The 5,628-nt window shown below is 37.7% G+C and overlaps 1 pseudogene; it reads right to left on the reverse strand.

The window, feature by feature from the left end:
- Window positions 1-4,466: 4,466 nt before the first annotated feature.
- Window positions 4,467-5,228, reverse strand: LOC101708439 (spliceosome-associated protein CWC15 homolog pseudogene; annotated as a pseudogene).
- Between the last annotated feature and the right edge of the window lie 400 nt (window positions 5,229-5,628).

Below are 5,628 nucleotides of genomic sequence, written 5' to 3' on the forward strand. Positions count from 1 at the left end.
AAAAAACACAATTGTTTACAAACAATGCCTTGTTCCTATATTCAGTGTATTTGAATTTGTACTGTCAACATGTCTTTAAGATTTTTATTCTTTCACTTAATTTAATCAGTGAGACTTCTAAATAACATTTTTTGATATTTCAAATGACTGTGTTTTTCCATTTTGTGAGGCCTTTGGAATATTTGTGAAGTGCAATGTTGGAAGACAACCAGTCCTAAGTAAGCATTCACATCCATCCACATCTCCTCCATATTGTGCCTGAAAAGTACCTTCTTAAATTAACCCTCATAGAGGAAATCTGTGTAAACAGATGGGCTTTGCACTTTCCCCTAAAGGTCAACTGGCAGTTGCTCTGTGTGTTCGGCAGCAAGGCCCTCAGTCAAGGACCTTCCCATAAGAAAGGCTTCATCTTCATTTTAAGTCTAGTGACAGGAAGAAAAGTAGTTTCCATCATAGATGCCCCAAACAACTAGGCATCCAAGGAATTCATTAGCAGTGACGACAATGGCTGAGACAATGAGAAGCATCTTATCCTTTTCTGAGGCTCCTCAACATGCTTTGTGGAAGTTCCTCACAAGCGAAACTTAAAATACCATAGAGTGACAAATGCAAAACATTTTTAACAAAGGAAAATAAAAGATACAGTTTGATCTAGATTCTTGGATTTCATACACTAAATGAACTTTCTCTTTTAATGTATCTCTGAAGGATCTGATTTTAATATTTTTCCATGTTTGGTCTACTAATAAGAATACCAGCAACTGTGTTTCAGGAATGGCTCACAAACCATTCAGTTATGACATATTATATATTCTTTCATTGATTCTGCCATCAGAATGATCAACAAGAAATACATTCCCCATAGATAATTGTTAGGCAGTGATGCATGTCGTAGCTTTATCATTCTGGGAGAATTTGCCCCCAAAACACAGGTATGTAGTCATTTCCTGTCCCTGTTTTCACGGAGCCCTTGGACAGCACCTATTTTATGTTCTTAAGTAGAAATATTTGCTTCACTGTGTGTTTAACACAGAACAAAGTATGTTTTTGAACAGAGTGCCCATTGGATCGTCTCTACAAACACAGTACAGTTCAAAAGAACTTTGTTCAGGGTCCAGCTAATTTTCTTTCTTTCATTTTCTTTTCTTCTTTTTCCCTGTAACTATTGTTGAAGTGTCAAATGGGCATCTCTCTCATCTCCCAGATTGATGGCATCATCGAGGACTTCTCACATAAACAAGATAAACGAAAGGCTTCCACGGACAGGTATGTAACTGTGGAGACAGCAGCCCGGCAGAAGACGCCTCCCGATCAGAAAGAATGGCGGTCCCACAGTCCACTTTCTGGCTCTGCAGTCACCTTTGACATGACTTGCTGAATAGGAGTTTGTTTTCCGATTTCCATGGTTCACCCACAGGCCATGCAAAGTAAATACTAGTAAATGAGCAACAGTAGGTTCAAAGGAGCATAAGAGTAGAATCCCTCCGCCTCTCCCTCTCAAAGATGGTTTGAGTAGCATTCACATGTGAATCAATCTGTTTGGGGTCTTTGAAGTGACTTTGATTAAGAGTTGTGGAGCAATGTCAGTGAAATGGGCGGAGCCATGGAAAGATTGACAGCTTCAATCCGGCCCTCAATCTGTGGGCTACATCCAGAGAGAGGCCAGGTAATGGCCGTGAGCACAGAATGCTGCCTGCCTCAGAGAAACAAACCGGGAACTCCCTTGCATAGAGGTGGCTTTTGTTTGAAGTAAAGAAAAAGTGTCTTAAGACCTCATGTTCTTACAGGGCTTTGAATTACATTAACTCAAAACACAGTAGACTCTTTTTTAGTGCTCTTTAATATGCACAAAGAAATAACTTCTCCTTTAAAAGCACACATTTTATTTCCAGTAGACACAATTTATCTATGTATGAATAAACACAAAATAATAATTATTATCAAGGTCCCAAATTTTGAGAACCTCATAAAATAAAACACAGTCCACTAAATGTTCCTTGATTGTATTAGAAACACTAAAACTAAAGAATATTTAAATTTGGTAATTTTACCAGAATACAACAATCTTTTGGAAAATGAAAAAAAGTGAAAAGATTAAAATCTGTACCTACCTTCACTTCAATAAATGAAACTTGAAAATAACCCAAGAATGTGTTTAAAAAGTTGCTGCAAAACTTGCATCTGCCTCATTCAAGTTAGCAATCCAACATTCTCCCCACTTTACCTTCCCTCTCCACTTCCACACTGTGCAATTAGCTTTTCTTTCTCAAATAAACATAGATTAATCTTGGAATCCAAGCAAAAAGGAAATGTTCAGTTGGCATTGTGGAAAAAACCCACAATCTTTAGGGTCAGACAAAAAAGGCAACCACGTGTCCTGGGTGAGATACCACACCTTTCAGAGCCTCTAAACATGTGAACATAATACCTCTTGCTGAGTTGCCAAGATGAGATTTCTGAAAAGTGAACCATAAACGATGCAGTTAGATATTCATGTTAATTATTATTATTATTATTATTATATTTCTTAGGTTAATTTTCTGATTTTCACCAGGTCTATTACTGGTTTCCTTCAGGTTGCTGCAATTTTTGTCTTGGGCAGTGCTATATTTCACAGGTTATTTCTGGTTTGTATCACAGATACATACATATACAAATAGTTTTTAAATGAACTTCTCTTAAATTTGGTGTGTACTATTAATGACTATGATGAGAGTTTTCCAGAACAACAATTTAAAATGGCCATGAAAAGCAGAATTACATAATCATTGGTTTAAGGTATAATGAGGACAAACATATTCCATTTAAACAAGAATGTTTGAGTTGTTGTCTGATCTGACTCTGAAGGAATGGGAAGGACAACTTTAGCTGGTATGAGAAACAGTAGTCTCTCTATGCTGTAGATATCTGAAAATCATTATATTCTCCAATCCTACTGATGACTCATAACTTTCACAGTGTCATTTCTGGCTGAGATTCTGATTCTTTGAATCTACAATTAAAACAAACAACAGGGCCAGGGATTTAGCTCAGTGGTTCCACTGCTTGCCTTGCAAGCACAAGGTCCTGAGTTTGAACCCAGTACCAAAAACAAACAAACAAATTAAAAAACAAACAACAAAGCCCTCACAGTTCTCAGCAAATTTTATATCTAAAAATGGAAAGGTCAGTTCACTATGTAAGAAAATAGATTGACAGCTTAGAACTCTTTGGGAGATGCTAAGGAGTCCAAGGGCTACTACTATGTATAACCTCACAGCTACTGAGAAATACAAGAAGCCATTTAGATGTCAAAGCTTTGGTCCTTCTGAGTCTACCAAAGTAGGACCTAGCAGAATGGTGACTTAGTTCCTGAAACCTGTATCAGAGTTAGTAGCTATATGTTTCCATTGAATTTATAAAGGGTAGGAAAACTGGACACTGGACACTGCTGTGCCCAGTGAAGTCATGATGGCACTTTGGTGCCATGGCTGCTGCTGAGGTCACCTTCCTATGGCTCAGGTTGTCAGTTGTCCTCATTCAGCGCTCAGACCATCTCAACCAATACCTGCTGTCAAGTATGTGAATTTGGATTGAATCAAAGACTAATTATCTTGGGTCCCAACCTTATCCTACCTCCAAAGTAAGTCTTTCCTCTCAAGAATTAAAAATATCTTCTGTAACTTGGAAGGCCTTCCTGTTGGTAGACTTTTGACTCACTGCAGATGAGATTACTGCTTTTCATATCTACACACTTCCACATGTTAAAAAGGGTCTACTTTCTGCTTTTACCCCAGTGCTTCTTTTTTCTAAAAAAAAAGCAAAATATTCCAAGTCTCGTGAACAGTTCAGAAGGAAAGGACAAGAGAATAAGGAGGAATCATCCTTTCCACACATTAATAATGAGCTTTAAAAATTTTATTTTTAAAAAATCTCATTTATAATGAGATTTAAAAATAAGAGTTTGTAGGAAACTCTTACATAGTAGAGTCCAGAGTGTGGAAGAGTCATGGAAACAGAATAGATAGAGGCAAAAGCTAGTGAAGCAAGGATCAGAAGAGAGAGAAGCAAAGGGGCCCTTAATATTTAAGATGACAAGACAGGAGAATAAAGAGGGATGATTTTGCAGTGTGAGGCTTCCAGTCATGTGGTAAAACTAGAAAAATGGGAGAAATCCCCATGGAAGGAGAGAGAGTACCTTTGAAAGGTAGGGGCATATCACAAAGATGAGCTGTTTCAGTCATACTTCCTGTCAAAAAAATGTCATATGTGTATGCGCCAATTCCCTCTGATGAATGCAAATTTTATTTGGCAGTTACAATCATTATTTATAACTAATATTCATAATTAGTGGGCACTTAAAATATGCTATAAAGCAAACATTACAATAAAAAAATCTCTGATTCTAGTGATCCTTGATACTTCAGGCTTTCATAGAAACCATTTGAATCTGAAAGATCTGATCTTGACCTACATTCTTTTTTTTTTTTTTAACATTTTACAGAATTTAATTAAGCACATAAAACTGTACTATTTAATATATTTCTCCATGAACTTTTTGTGAAATTCAGATCGCAGTGTATCATTTACAAATCTTTTGTCTTTCTTCTGATCATCTACACCTTTTGCACAATTCTTGAAGACAACATCATCATTCCACCTTTTGACTGTGAAGCTGGCCTGCGGCTGGGATGGGCCAGTGAGATTAAGGAGAGGATTTCCACTAAAAATGTTTTCTATACGAATCCTTTCTTCTTCACCTTTTTGTTCCTGTTCCTTCCTGGCCTGCTCTTCAGCTCTTTCCTTTTTAATTTTTTCCAGTTCTTCAAGAAGAGCTGCAGTATCATTGTCATCACTCTCCTCCTCAAAATCTTCATCTTCCTCATCTGTTAGAGGATCATCTGCATCAAGGTTGGCAGCAGGAATCTGGTCTAACTGAGACTTCTTTGACACTGAGGAGGAGGTTGTGTGTTCTCAGGTTGGACGATCCCTATTTTTCTCTCTTGCAGCAGCTCTCTCTCTCTCTTCCAATTCTCTCCTAAAGTCATGATTACGAACCTCTTCAGGGGCATCCTGAGTAGTTTGTCTGTATTTTATCTTTGCATGAGAGGGAAAGTCCCTACTTGAATACTGTTTTGAGAGTTGGCTCAAATCACCTTCTCCTTTTCCTCTTCCACCTCTTGCAGGTTCAAAAGTTGGCCTGGCTGCTGTGGTCATTTTTTATGCCTGTATAAGGAGAATATATCACAATCCTCCTGCCACATACTTGGGCTCAAATACAAAACAGCAACTTCTGTAGGTCATATAAACACCATGGCTACGCCTGGCTCCCAGAATCCCTTGACCTATATTCTTTAACGTGCAGAGCTGATTACACCAGATTTGATCTTTGGTTCAGATGTGGATTCCCCCTGAATACCACAACAATCAATAATAATCATGTCGATTTGTACAGTAACTGTAGGTTGCCAAGTTATCATGTACATTGTTTTCACAATGAGAGATAGATAATACCCTAATTTTATAAAAAAAAGTAAACCGAGGCACAAAACAGATGGCAAAGACAGGACTCAAAGTCAAACCTCTGGTTCCAATACTTCATCCCCCAACTAATGTACAAATTAAATGCACCAGCTATGACCCATGCCT

Source organism: Heterocephalus glaber, unplaced genomic scaffold (assembly GCF_053883595.1).
Source record: "Heterocephalus glaber isolate CG9 unplaced genomic scaffold, H.glaber_assembly_v1.0 deba00001550, whole genome shotgun sequence".
NCBI classification, from domain to species: domain Eukaryota; kingdom Metazoa; phylum Chordata; class Mammalia; order Rodentia; family Bathyergidae; genus Heterocephalus; species Heterocephalus glaber.